A 16,300-nucleotide genomic window follows, 5' to 3' on the forward strand; every position below is an offset into this window, starting at 1 on the left:
CATTTTTCAACCAAATTGGTTGAAATTTTGGTCAAGTAATCTTCGACGAAGCCCGGACTTCGGTATTGCATTTCAGCTTGGTGGCTTAAAAATTAATTAATGACTTTGGTCATTAAAAATCTGAAAATTGTAAAAAAAAATAAAAATTTATAAAACGATCCAAATTTACGTTTATCTTATTTTCCATCATTTGCTGATTCCAAAAACATATAAATATGTTATATTCGGATTAAAAACAAGCTCTGAAAATTAAATATATAAAAATTATTATCAAAATTAAATTGTCCAAATCAATTTAAAAACACTTTCATCTTATTCCTTGTTGGTTCCTGATTCCAAAAACATATAGATATGATATGTTTGGATTAAAAACACGCTCAGAAAGTTAAAACAAAGAGAGGTACAGAAAAGCGTGCTATCCTTCTTAGCGCAACTACTACCCCGCTCTTCTTGTCAATTTCACTGCCTTTGCCATGAGCGGTGGACTGACGATGCTACGAGTATACGGTCTTGCTGAAAAATGGCATTGCGTTCAGTTTCATTCTGTGAGTTCGACAGCTACTTGACTAAATATTGTATTTTCGCCTTACGCGACTTGTTACATTTAGTCAAGTTTTGACTAAATGTTTTAACATGGAGGGGGAATCGAGATTAGGGTCATGGTGTATGTGTGTGTGTGTGTCGTCTCCCTTGTGTGTGTGTGTGTGTGTGTGTGTGTGTGTGTCTGTGTGTGTGTGTGTGTGTAGAGCGATTCAGAGTAAACTACTGGACCGATCTTTATGAAATTTAACATGAGAGATCCTGGGTATGATATCCCCAGACGTATTATTAATTTTCTGGATAAATGTCTTTGATGACGTCATATCCGGCTTTTTGTAAAAGTTGAGGCGGCACTGTCACACCCTCATTTTTTCAATCAAATTGATTGAAATTTTGGCCAAGCAATCTTCGACGAAGGCCGGACTTTGGTATTGCATTTCAGCTTGGAGGCTTAAAAATTAATTAATGACTTTGGTCATTAAACATCTGAAAATTGTAATTAAAATTATTGTTTTATAAAACGATCCAAAATTACGTTCATCTTATTCTTCATCATTTTCTGATTCCATAAACATATAAATATGTTATATTCGGATTAAAAACAAGCTCTGAAAATTGATAATATAAAAATTATGATTAAAATAAAATTTCCGACATTGATTTAAAAACAATTTCATCTTATTCCTTGTCGGTTCCTGATTCCAAAAACATATAGATATGATATGTTTGTATTAAAAACACGCTCAGAAAGTTAAAACGAAGAGAGGTACAGAAAAGCGTGCTATCCCGCTCAGCGCGACCATTACCGCACTATTCTGGCTTGTCGATTTCACTGCCTTTGCCACGAGCGGTGGACTGACAAAACTACGAGTATGCGGTCTTGGTGAAAAAATGCAGTGCGTTCAGTTTTATTCTGTGAGTTCGACAGCGTGACTAAATGTAGTAATTTCGCCTTACGCGACTGGTTTTTGGCTCACGTAAGTGTAGCCTATGCGATGCTAAACTTTGTCTGTCTGTCTGTGCGTGCGTGCGTGCGTGTGTGCGTGCGTGTGTGTGTGTGTGTGTGATAGAAACTTTAACATTTCCGAGTCTATGGATTACGTCAGTCTCGGTCAAAAGTGTTTGACGTGTGTGATAGAAACTATTTGAAGACGTCACATTATGACGTAAGAGGGTTAGACGTCACGCAAAGGAATTACTGAACGTCTCGGTCATTGTTATTGTGAGCGGGCCGAGACTACTTGGCAGATCCAGGGTCTCGCTTTCTTGCACAGTTTCACCTATGCTTACTGTGTGTGTGTGTGTGTGTGTGTGTGTGTGTGTGTGTGTGTGTGTGTGTGTGTGTGTGTGTGTATGTGTGACGGAGTGATTGAGTTTGTGTTACTGTTTGTCGATTTCTTACGTGAGCCTTGAAGGCTTCGCCTCTTGTCTTTCTATTGTTTAACCACAAAAATCAAAAGGGATAGTCACATACATAGTCATACACTGTGCACACACACACTTTGCACGTACACTTCATATAGTATACACACATATATACTACGCACGCGAATAAACATGCTAAACAAGAACTACTAGAAAACAATCGGTCTGAGTTGTGAGAAAAAGGTCAGTTAGACTGGTAAAGAATCGATGCTATGAACAGATATATATATATCGCCTGCTTATGATGATGATGATGATCGATGATCGTAGCTGGCGCTTTGTAGTCCCGACTTACGATTTTCTTTGATCAATTACGCACACACACAAACACACACTAACAAGGGAGCATGCTATTATTCAAAACTGATAATTTATATTACAATTAATTATTGAACAATGAAAAGGGTAACACAATGACACACACACAAACACAGACGCCTACGAAAGCAAAAAAAACCAAAAGGATGAGTATCGAGTTAGCCGGGTGGCTGCTGGCTCCCCAACCGAAGTTGAATCACCAGCAATCCTATGCTTCAGGCTCATTGGAAAGGAACTGTCAGTTCTTTAACCCACCCAGCCACGGCTCACCCTGTCAGTTGGAGACAACGTTGGTATATATATCTACTTCTTCACTTGTGGTGCAATTCACTTGTGACTCAACGCTATAAATACATACCTAGCGCGCTTGATAGTACGAGTAGTCCCGACACACTGCATTCGCTCGATCAATCAGAAGCAAGCACTGTCCTTACAATTTGTCGGTTCTTATGTAGCCTGCATATTCGAACCGAATAAACCCATCTTTTTACATTCAAATCCAAACACCATACTCCTCCCCTCCCCTCCCCATCCCTCAAATTTCGAAAACAAGAATATGCAAGTGCTATTACTCAGTGCTGCTGAACAACCATCCCCCTCCCCCCCCCCTCCCCACCCTCTTCATCTCCTTTTTCTATAACCCTCCTGCTGCATAACCTCCACCTCGTGGTATTTTTTATGCAACCACAAAAACAAAACAAATCGGGAAAGCAATATAGTTGAACACTTTTTTTTCTGTGTTCTAAATTAAACTCATCACCACACACAAAAACGGACAAAAGCAAGAAAGATACATTAATGTTGGAAAAAATAACAAAAGGATGAGTATCGAGTTAGCCGGGTGGCTGCTGGCTCCCCAACCGAAGTTGAATCACCAGCAATCCTATGCTTCAGTCTCATTGGAAAGGAACTTTCAGTTCGTTAACCCACCCAGCTACGGCTCACCCCGTCAGTGTTAGCCAACGTTGTACTATATATCTACTTCTTCACTGGTGGTGCAATTCACCTATGAGTCCATGCTATGAATATGATGATCGACCATCGTTGTTGACGCTTTGTAGTACCGACTTTCGCTTTTCCGTCGATCAGTTACACACTCAAACACACACACACACACACACACACACACACACACACACACACACACACACACACACACACCCGCAAGTGTATTCTTGTTTTTCTCATATTTTGATGACCTCCGGGTTCGACTGAATTTGGCGCCTCATGCTATCATTCAAAATTGATTTATGAGCATTATTGTAATGAAACAGGTAAAAAAAAAAAAGATTTTAAAAAGTGACAAAACATTACAGAACATAATGTTTAAAAAAAAAATAACAAAAGGATGAGTATCGAATTTGCCGGGTGGCTGCTGGCTACCCAACCGAAGTTGAATCACCAGCAATCCTATGCTTCAGGCTCATTGGAAAGGAACTTTCAGTTCGTTAACCCACCCAGCTACGGCTCACCCCGTCAGTGTTAGACAACGTAGGTATATATCTACTTCTTCACTGGTGGTGTTGCAATTCACTTGTGACTCAACGCTATAAATACGTAATACCTAGCGCGCTTGATAGTACGAGTAGTCCCGACTGACTGTATTCGGTCAATCAATCAGCAGCAAGCACTTTCCCTACTTTCAATTTGTCGGTTCTTATGTAGCCTGCATATTCGAACCAAATAAACCCATCTTTTTACATTCAATTCCAAACACCATACACCCCCACCCCACCTCCCCCTAATTCGAAAACACCCCCCACACACACACACACACACACACACACACACCCCTCTAATTCATACATTCAACTCCTTTTCTTATAACCCTCCTGTTGCTCAAACCTCTACCTTGGGTATTTTTTGTGCGACCAAAAAGAAAATTTCTTTCGGGAAAGGCACATAGTTGAACACTTCTTTTCTGTGTTTCTAAATTAAACTCACACGCACGCACGCGCGCACACACACACACACACACACACACACACACGTGCGCGCGTTCGCCCGAGTGTGCACACGCGAAAGAATTTTTATTTTTATTTTTAATTTTCAAGACTCGGGTTCGTATTTTTGTGTACCTGATGCTATTATTTTGAATTGATAAAGACAAATATTGTAATTATATAAAACAGACAAAAAGTTTTTAAAAAATTACCACACACAAAAACGGACACAAACAAGAAAGATACATTTATGTTGGGGAAAAAATAACAAAAGGATGAGTATCGAGTTAGCCGGGTGGCTGCTGGTTCCCCAACCGAAGTTGAATCACCAGCAATCCTATGCTTCAGTCTCATTGGAAAGGAACTTTCAGTTCGTTAACCCACCCAGCCACTGCTCACCCCGTCATGTCAGTGTTAGCCAACCTTGTACTAAATTTTTATATCTACTTCTTCACTGGTGGTGCAATATTCACCTATGAGTCCATGCTATGAATATGATGATCGACCATCGTTGTTGACGCTTTGTAGTCCCGACTTTGGCTTTTCCGTCGATCAGTTACACACACACACACACACACACACACACACACACACACACACCCGCGAGTGTATTCTTGTTTTTCTCTCATTTTCATGACCTCCAGTTTCGAATTGGCGCCTCATGCTATCATTCAAAATTGATATAAGCAATGAAACAGGTAGAAAAAGGATTTTTTTTAAATGACAAAACATTACGTTTTAAAAAAATAACAAAAGGGTAAGTGTCAAGTTAGCCGGGTGGCTGCTGGCTACCCAACCGAAGTTGAATCACTAGCAATCCTATGCTTCAGGCTCATTGGAAAGGAACTTTCAGTTCGTTAACCCACCCAGCCACGGCTCACCCTGTCAGTTTGAGGCAACGTTGGTCTATATCTACTTCTTCACTGGTGGTGCAATTCATCTGTGAATCGATCAATGATTAAAAATAGATGCCTCGCGCGAAGGTCAAGGTGATCGCGTAAACACATTAAAATTGTAGAAGACATTAAATTAAAAACAAGAATTGAAGAAAGTGCCAACAGTAAATACAGGTTTGTGAACTTCCCAGTATTTCAAGATGGTATTTTTATTGAGCTGTCTGAACATGTAGGTCAGCAGATGATTGAAAGGTTATTGTTGTGTGTGGTATATATGCCACCAGAAGGCTCACCCTATGTCAGACCCAGTGCTTACCAAGAGTTAGAAGAAACACTATCATATTTGAATGCAGAAAACGTTGTCATGATTGGAGATTTTAATGCTAGAAGTGGATATGCAAGAGACTATTTGGAAGACTGTGCTATTATGAATGAATTAACTGATGAAGTATCAACAGTGCAGATGATGGACATGTATGGAATTATAAAAGAGAGGTGCTCAATGGACCATGTTATGAACAATTTTGGCCGCAGTTTTATTGACTTTTGTATTAGTCAACGATTATTAGTAGTGAACGGCAGAATGGGAGAGGACGCAAGATTGGGTCGAGTAACTTGTAATAATGTGAGTTTGGTAGATTATGTACTAGCTACGCCAAATGTTTTTCCGTCATTTTCAAAATTTCAAGTATGTGACTATAATGAATGTTTATCTGATGTCCATTGTCCTATATTTTTTGCCCTGTCAGATATCCTAATGGACAATGAACACGTTGAGAATGAAACTGAAAGCAATTATAACACTAGCAGTGTGTTGAAACCAATATGGAAAGTAGGAGCAAATCAGAATTTTGTAGATGAAATTGATGAAAATAAAGTATTATTAGTGGAAGGGATATTAGTTTCCCTAATTGGTAGCGTAGAGGATGTAACTCAGGACCAGATCGATAATGTAATGAAACAAATAGAAGGAATTCTATCCGAAGCTGCCAATAAATTGAACATGCTTAGAAAGAATAAGCAGAAGAAAAAAATAAATACATGTAGCAGTAACGATGCACATAGCGGAGTTAAGAAAATTTGGTTTGATAACGAATGTAAACAGACAAGAAGGAAATATAGAAAAATAAAGAGAAAATTTAAAGCCCAACCAAATAACAGAGAGATCATACAAGATAAGGCCCAAGCATTCAAGGATTATAAGGGAACACTGAGTAAAAGTTATAATAGTTATTTAAAGCAACTACATAAGAAAATTCGAACAATGAAGTCTTCTGACCCCAGCAGTTATTGGAAATTGATAAGTGGATGTGACCAGCAGAAGAAACAAGCGATGCATGATATATCCCGTGAGGTATTTGTAAAACATTTTGAAAAACTTAGTAATGTATCTGAGCACGACTTGATTGATGTGCAAGATGATGTGCTTGATGACACAGACCTTATGAATGAACAATTGAATGTTGATATTACAAAGGAGGAGGTGATGATATGTGTAAACAATTTAAAGAATAACAAAGCTTGCGGATACGATGGTATTATAAACGAGTTTTTGAAATATTCCTCACCAAAACTATTAACTATTGTAACACGTGTATTTAATTTGATATTGCATACTGGGAAAATGCCTAAAGCTTGGACAGTGGGGTATATAAGCCCAATCTTTAAAGGTAAAGGCTCAACAGCCGACCCTGATAATTATAGAGGAATCAGTGTACTAAGTTGTTTTGGAAAACTTTTTACAAGTGTGATAAATAAAAGATTGCATGCATTTCTGGATGACAATTCTGTGATCGGCAACGAACAAGCTGGTTTCCGAAAAGGCCACTCTACTGTAGACCACATTTTTGCACTACATTGTCTTATTGATATATTTTTACAACAAAAGAAAAAGTTATATTGTGCTTTCATTGATCTGCGTAAAGCTTTTGATTCTGTGCAACGCAATCTCCTGTGGCAGAAGCTGATGCAACGGAATATTAATGGTAAGGTATTGAATGTAATTAAGGACATGTATGATAAGGCAAAATTGTGCGTGAAGGTGAACAGTGTATTCTCCGAGACGTTCACCTCAAACATCGGGCTTCTTCAGGGCGAAAATTTATCACCGATTCTTTTCTCACTATTTTTAAACGACCTGAAGCAGTTTTTGATTGAATATGATGTCAGCCTAGAGTTGCCCCTAAAAAGAGCCCAAGAAATAGATGTTGAACGCATTAATGACTATATGTATTTGTTCCTGTTAATATATGCTGATGATACTGCTATACTCGCCGAAACACCTGGAGAAATGCAAAAAGCCCTGGATGGACTAGATCGTTATTGTAAGAACTGGGGACTAAGCATAAATATTGAAAAGACAAAAATAGTTGTTTTTTCGCGGGGGAAAATACGGAATATCCCAAATTTTGTCTTGAATGGAGTTCCTGTCCAAGTAGTTTGGGACTATGTGTACTTAGGTGTACTATTTAATTATAATAACAAATTTCATAATGCCATGAAACGTCAATGTTTGATTGGTAACCGTGCAATGTTCTCGTTAATTCGAAAATGTAGAAAACTAAATTTACCAATTGATGTGCAATTGGATCTTTTTGAGAAGTGTGTACATCCAATTTTGTTGTATGGTTGTGAGGTGTGGGGATATGATTCATTAGACATATTGTCAAGGTTTCAATTGCGATTTTTAAAAATGCTTCTTGATGTATATAAAACTACACCCACTTGTATGGTTTACGGAGAGCTTGGTCGTTATCCAATTAGAATTGAGGTACAATGTCAGTTACTGGTTTATTGGTATAAACTGATGAAAGAAATGAACGATGGTGCGAATAAGATGTCTTGTTTAATGTTAAAACTACATTTGAAGTTGTACCATGTACAAAACGTTAAATTGCCCTGGCTGTCGCATGTCAATACTATGTTAAATAAGTTGGGTCTATCATATTTATGGACAACTCAGAGTCTTGCCGTCTCAGGTTTTAAAAACGTTGTAAAACAAAGGCTAAGAGATCAATTCCTGCAGGAATGGAACACTGACGTGAATGCCAACAGCTTGTGTTTTAATTACAGAATATATAAAAAGGATTTTTGTCTGGAAAGGTATTTGCTTTGGTTGCCTAGGAAACTCCAAGTTAAACTAGCAAAATTTAGAACAAGCAATCATAAGTTGCCAATACATCAGCACAGATTTTTTAATGTTCCTAGAAATGAAAGATTGTGTGACATGTGCGATAAAAATGAATTAGGTGATGAGTTTCACTATTTGTTCAGTTGTACCGACGAAAGTATAGTGTCTGAAAGAAGAACATTAATTAGTCCTTATTACCGATCTCACCCAAATTGTTTAAAATATGAACAGCTAATGAATTGTAAATCTAAGATAAAACTAATGAAGCTAGCAAGATTTGTAGCCCATGTTATGATTTTAGTATGTTAGCGTTATATCTAGTTTCTTTATTGGTATGTATATATGTAATACATGCTTTTGTTTTGTGTTTTTACAAAAGATGCATGGCATAATGGTATTGCCAATTTACTTCAGCTGTATATTATCGTTGTCCGCTTAATGTATACATATTATCTGCCTGATTTCTTACCTGATTTTGTTAAACCTATTTTTCTTTTTGTTTGCATGTATGGAAGTGTATATTGCCAATTTAATTTGGTCGTATAGTAATGTTGTATTTGTCCGCTCAATTTATATACATATATTAACTGTCTGATTTGTTACCTTTTTTTTGTTAAAGTTATATCTTTGTTTCAAAGCCCTCTGGGCCCAAAACAATAAAATACTTGACTTGACTTGACTTGTCTCGCGACACTTGCTCGATTACCTGTATACGTTATACGTGGCTGTCCGCTTGGAAGGGGGGGGGCATGTGTGTGTGTGGGTGTGTGTGTGTGTGTGTGTGTGTGTGTGAGAGAGAGAGAGAGAGAGAGAGAGAGAGGGGGGGAGGGGGCATTAGTGACACAATTTCATCAGTATTTTACACAAATCAGTGACACGAAAGAAAGACACGATTTCACAAAAATACTTTTTTTATTAGGAGTAACTCACTCTTTTTGTGCTGAAACACATTTCTATCATTTATTGTACATTTGCGGCCTTTCTCTGTTCAAGGAAGATACAACAACAACAAAATCTGCTCAATCAAAACCGGTGTGACGTTTTCATCTTTCGCCGTGTTGATATTTCGCTTCTCGGCCTCGTTGATCTAGTATAAACTCTACACTGAACAAAAAACCCACCCTTCGATAGTACTGATGAGCGACCTTGTGTACCTTACATTCATGGGGCCAAATTTTGTCCAACCAATTTGTTTTATTTAACTTAGAAATTTGATTCATCCTAAAATGTTTTCCTTCTCAGTACACGTTTTCGAAAAATTCGATTTTGGGGGTGAAATCTATTAAATTTTACCACAAATTTTCTTCACATGCAAGAAACTGACATGCTTTTCGTCCATAAATAATTTCACTTCTTAATTTTACCAGGAAACAACATTTTAGTCTTGAGTATATGTCGAGGGGGAAATATGTACACAGGCGAAAGATGAAATCGTGACACCGGACACTATGGCAACTCATCTGCAGAAAAAAACTTTCAAAGTAGCAGTCGTATTTCATGCAAGATTTCAGTTGTGTATTTCATATACAATTTTGATTTAATTCTGTGGAGCAACGATTTTGAAGAAATGCGATTTGTTTTCAGTAATTACGACACAAGTTTCTCAATTGTACGTAATTTTATTTCGAGTTCCTTGTTCGTAAATTTGCATATGAAGCAAGGCACTGTCATATCCAAGAACAACTTTCACTAGCTGTCTTCGAACGATCAGAGAGATTGAGTTATACCTGGCAAAATGCTGCATGCCAACTGACCTGCAGCTTTGAAGATAACAGAAATAATGTAGTCCTGTTGTTCCGTCAACTTTGGAAGTCACAGAGTCTAAGCTATTTTCGTAGCCTTTTGAAATATATATATATAGATTATGGCATAACATCCCTCCAAAGCTGATAAGAAGAACAGAAGGACACCCCCCCCCCCCTTTTTCTGAAGACGGTTTCCGAAATGCTATTATGTACAGGAGATACAAGCCCAGTAAAGATACTGTCGTGTACCTGCCTTGTCTCTCTACTTTAGGTCTATTCCTCTTCTTCTCACATACAAAACAAAACCTATGATTGAAACACACGACTGATCGTGTACTTTATGGCAATAATAATCTCGATTTTGGTGTAGGGCCGGCTGGGGACGGGTTGCTATTTCATGTGCCTGTTTCCTTGTTTATTTCCGTGTTTTTTGGGTTTTTTTCTTGTACGTGCGCGCGATAGCTGTCGCGGTGTATGAGTGCGACTACACGTGCCTTGGCGTGTGTGTGCGAGTGTGCGAGGGCTGTATTTTGTATATTGATTATTTGATACATGTATAAATGTGTCTCCAGGAATATGTTTTGTTTTAATCTTGTGTCGATACTATTTAGTTCTGCCTCGTTATTAGCCATTGAGTATAACTGTTTTATCATCATTGCTTTGTTGTTGTTCTTTAGCCATTTACGTTGACTTGTTATACATTGACATTGATAGTTTTATTCTTCTTCTTCTTCGTCGTTCGCTAGTTAGTTTTTATCATAAGAACCTTTTCTAATTCCTATTAACCCGATGTTCTTTAACTATATTTATACATAAATGCATATATTGTAAAGCAGTATGCATTGTTAGAGGATTTTTTAGTAGCAGTGTTTAAATGTCGAAGCTGCTTTTCCCATTTTTACCCAAGAGACCGACTGTATATTGTGTTATTGTATTTGTCAGACTTGATTGTACCAAGTCCCTACACATGTTGTAATGCGCTTAGAGCCAAATATTTTTGTTTTTTGTAAGGGATAGGCGCAATATAAATACACTTTATTATTATTATAAATTCAGAGTTTTAATTCCCCCAAAGACAGTTGCGTTGTTACAACTGCACACCAAACTAGCTAGACTACCAACTGCCCACGAACATGCTGAGCTAAACCAAAGAAACTACAATGGTGTTTGGCTAAACTCGGAATTTCTGGGCCCTCTAGGCCAAGCCGCCGTCCAAATCAGTACGGGACTACTCCACTCAACTGCCGGAATGAATGAATGCACAGAAGAATGAGGCCAAAATGTACAGTTGCATTTAATTTAATTTACTTGGTGTATATGTAATAATTATACGTTTGGGAGGTGATCATCGATTATCTAAGCAGGAAACATATCCCTCGGCAGTGAGAAAGAATTAAGTTACTTCGGATGACCGTCACTACGCAAGTCAATCAGTGTGCCGTGTGTGCGTACGTGTCTACCGGCCAGTACGTGCGCGCGCGCGTGTGTATGCGTTTTTAGCGTTAATATACCGGATAAAGTTTCGGACATAAAAAAAAGATATAAAGATATAAAAGCAAGATGCAGACATAAGAGATGTTAAATTAGTCTCTATTCTAAGGAAACAGAATTCGTTTCTAACATAGCATGCACGCACAGCCTCCGCAAACTAAGTCACAGTACTCACAACAAAACCTAGGCTTCTACGGACACGGACTCTTTGCTATGATTTACGGACTATGATAATGATAACGACCAGAGTACGCAAATGGACTGTAACAAAGCACCACCCTTTTCATGCCATAATGATCATTATCATGATCGTGGGCATCATTGGAAAGAAGAAGAAGAGAAGCCTCGCTTGATGGCGTAAATTCAGTGTTTCCCCCAAGGACAGTTACATGTACTATGTTGTTAACTGTCCACCAAACAAACTAGACTGCAATGCTGAGCAAAATCCATGCAGAAACATGTCCTTAGAAACTCTATCAAATGCGCGTGCGTGCGTGTTTTCGTGAGTGTGTGTGTGAGACGTGTGTGTCTGTGTGTATATATATATGTATGCATGCGTGTGTGAAACAAGAAGAGGGAAGAAGAAGAGGCACAGACGGCAATCAAGTTGTGATCCACCTATCTTCCACGCCCACACCCAGTCCACCCTACATATTAATTTGTTTCCATGAATATACTGACATTAAGAAGTAGCTAGATTCATCCCGGTTTCTGACAATACAATGCACATCAGTCCAGAAGGAATCAGTATCCCGACAGGCCTGACCTTGCCCCACTACACACATGTTCATGGTAGCGCTCTTCGGCATGAATTCAGAGTTTCCCCCAAAGACAGTCATGTCGATATATAACTGCCTGCGAAATTAGCAGCACAACACATACAATGCCATGCAAGCAGTAGGCCGATCAGTATCTGTGGGCACAGGCACATAAGACAGGTCCAGAGATTAAAAGTGGCGGGGTTGGTGGCTGTCTTTCTCTCTCGATCTTGGTATATGCAACCCACTGAAACCCCCAATTCTCCCTTTCAAACCCGATACCTTAACGTGCCTAGATGTTAAAGATCGAGGAAGCTAGTCTTATGGACATAATAAAAGATGAAACAGTGGATGCAAACCGATCTTTGGAACATGTTGTTTGTCACATTATATCTAAAGCGGTGATTGTGATAATCATTTTCTAAACTGGTATTTCTTTACCAGGGAAAACCCTGAATCAGGGATCTACATTTAAATATAGTTCCATGTGTGTACATTGGTACCTGTGATGAAAGGGCACCTTTGAGACCAGCCAAGTGTCCCTTCATTGCAGGTGGTTTGTCATGACAGGTACATTTTGGAAAAGATAAGACAAATCAAGGGACAACAAAATGTGTCCTTTCACGGGAGGTGTCCTTTTACCTGAGGGGCCTTACTTCTCAGGTACCACTGTACTATACAAAAACCATGTTGTACTATCATATCAGGTGAGCAAAAGAAGTTAAAATGTGAACTCCTTTACATGATATTCATAGAGGAAAAACTGACAGACAAAATACAAGCTGGAAGGCTTGAGCAATTGCCAGCTTTCTTTCTGGTTAGCTGCAGATTTCGGACATCGAAAAATACCAGAAATTACCGATTGGTGAAATCCTAAATAGCACAGGCCGGGTTACATTGAAGGTACAGCAGAAATTCTGCATCCCATCAAATAAAACGTTTTACAAGTGATGCAGTGTCAAAATTAGTACACACGCACGTTCACATGCATGCACATGCATGCACACACTGACACACACACACACACACACACACACACACACACACACACACACACACACACACACACACACACACACACACACACACACACACACACACAGTAGTAGCTGAAACACTTACTGTAAGCTGCACCAATGTATAAATCTGGGCTGTGCTAGAAACATCAGCCCTGCTGCCTGGTTCTGATCCAGGTTAAAAATCAAAAATTAACAAAAATCATATCATACATCAACACAGACTGACAGGCCTCATTGTGAGTTAAAGGTAACAACAACAAAAACACACACACATATTAGAAACAATGCAAACACTGCTAACATTACAACAGGGAAAGTGGCTGCCTTGCAAAGCGTACAATTTTTATACCTTTGTGTGTAAAAAAAAAAAAATCCAAATAGTTATGCTTTATTTAAAGTTTACAAGAGACAAAAATAGCTATCAGTCAAATGAAAAAGACAATTTAAAGACAAAAATTAGCTTGAAAAAAAAGTACAAGTACATTTGGAACATTAGTATGCTTTAATATACTGTATCAAACAAACTGTACATCAATCGAACGGACCGGCACGGTTGGCCTTAGTGGTAAGGCGTCCGCCCCGTGATCGGGAGGTCGTGGGTTCGAACCCCGGCCGGGTCATACCTAAGACTTTAAAATTGGCAATCTAGTGGCTGCTCCGCCTGGCGTCTGGCATTATGGGGTTAGTGCTAGGACTGGTTGGTCCGGTGTCAGAATAATGTGACTGGGTGAGACATGAAGCCTGTGCTCTGTGTGTGTGTGTGTGTGTGTGTGTGTGTGTGTGTGTGTGTGTGTGTGTGTGTGTTAGCAATTTATTGAGCACTTTGCATTTGATTGTGTTTGAATGTATTGAATGTACTCAAGCCAAGCAACATTCTTGTGCATTGCACGTGGTTGACATAATATCTTACGCCTTATGATAATGAAGGACTGTAAGCCGAAGCTTTTCTCATAGAAGCATTACAGTCGAACCTGTCTATAACAGCCAGTGACCCAAGAAGCCGACCAAAAGTTGTCGGTACATACATGGTGGTCACTACTGACAGGTGAATCATACAGAAAACAAATCTCATCAGGGATCTTTTGGGGTGGTCAAAATTGGTATAGGTGGTTGCGGACACGGGTCAACTTTATGTGCAGACCCAGAGACGGAAGCCATGTCCCACCCCCGTGTCATCACAATGGCACGTAAAAGACCTTGGTCATTCTGCCATAAGTGCAGGTGGCTGAATACACCTAAACACGCAGACACCTGGGTAGCGCGACTCCGTTGCTGCTAGCTTTCCACTGGGAGGAAGCGACCCGAATTTCCCAGCGATGGGACAATAAAGTAATGAAAATGAAAATGAAAATGAAATGCATGTGATCGGGAGGTGGTTGCCAGGGCAGTTTCGACTATGTAAGGACAAAACTGAGACAGAAGTTACTATGGAGGAAAAAAGACACACTCCCTTTCCCCATCAAGCCACCCCCCCCCCCCCTCCCCCTGTAATAAAAATGAGTTCTTCCTCACTAGAATCCTTCAATGAAAAAAAGAGCACCGATAAGTCTGCAACTGTCTACAGCTCTCAAAGTTTCCCTCAAGGAATTAAGTAAACACATTGCAAATTCATCAGGCCCGAATGGATTTTACAGCTTAGCAAATTCCATAGCCAACCACTAAACATTATTCAAAAGTAAAGTAACCACTCAAATTATAAACTTTAAGGTCAAGCAAAAATAACATCCACACAATCTTAAACAAACAGCACATTTTTCAAATGTCAGACTATATAACAGAAGTTCAAAAGTCAAAATAAAAACACCTTTTAAACCATTTGACATCTAATAGTGTTCCAGGGGCTAACCGGGGAGGGGGGGGGGTGTCCGGAACCCCCCCCCCCCCCAGCCTAACAAAAAAAATTTAAATAGAGAAAAAAAAGTATTGAAAAATAAATACATTTAAAATAAAGAAGAAACTGAAGGCTCAGATTGCTCCATTTTCCTTCATTTTGATCAACATTTTCCGGGGGAGCTGGTCTTTGTCTTCTAAATGACGGGTTTGGAAGGTAGTTGGGTCATTTGCTGGCTCAGGTTGCACCAGATCTGTCAATTTTCCTCTCTTTTTTTATCCAAATGTGTCTTCTTAAATTTACTTTTTTGACGGTGTATTAGGGGAAGTTTCATGGCTCAGATTGCACTAGGGGGGTCCGGGGGCATGCCCCCCAGGAAAATGTTTCAAAAAACGGTTAAAATCTGTGCAATCTGGTGCATTCTGGGCATCATTTTCAGGGCTGTAATAGTGTTGTGATCTTGTTAAAAATCCCATTTTAGCCTCCCCCCACCACCATTCAACACACCTCCAAACTGGCGAAAACAACACTACTGTAGACTAGTATGTATTCACCAGTGCACTGTACTACAGTAGTGGTGTTTTCACCAGTTTGGAGGTACACATTAAAAGGGTTTACAAGTCACAAAAGCATTGAAAAAGGTTACTGCAAAAAAACAAATGCAAGGAATGCCGCTTTTGCCGGATTCGTTCTTCTTCGTGTCAGCCTTCTTTTTTTCGGGCGGGAAGGTGTTTTCAAGCCAAGTCCAACTCCATTTGTTCTTCACGCCGGAATCAAATGGTCCCGGCGAATTTCTCTCTACAATATCAGGGGCGAAACATTTCGCCAAAAACGACGGCCTACATCCGCAGAACTAGATTGGGAACGTTCTAGATTCAGAACGGCAAGACCAATGACGGGCAACGAGCGTGCACTGGCTTCATTGAGACCGGCGCCCGGTCGCGTTGTGCGATATTCACACGGATCGTTTTTGCGGAAATTGTTCAACTTCCCCGGAATAAATTTGACTTTCCCAGATTTTGAAAACGGCTTTCTCGGATTTCTAGCAATTCCCGGAAAAGTAGCATGCCTGACATACCTCTCTGGACAGGAGTTTGCCAGTGCAGTAACTTCATTTGCAACATTTATGTTTTCATTTGAGCATGAACATGTACAACTATAATTCATACTGTTGAAATTTCCTTATCAGCCAGCACAGCTGCAT

The sequence above is a fragment of the Littorina saxatilis genome, linkage group LG6 (assembly GCF_037325665.1).
Source record: "Littorina saxatilis isolate snail1 linkage group LG6, US_GU_Lsax_2.0, whole genome shotgun sequence".
NCBI classification, from domain to species: Eukaryota; Metazoa; Mollusca; class Gastropoda; order Littorinimorpha; family Littorinidae; genus Littorina; species Littorina saxatilis.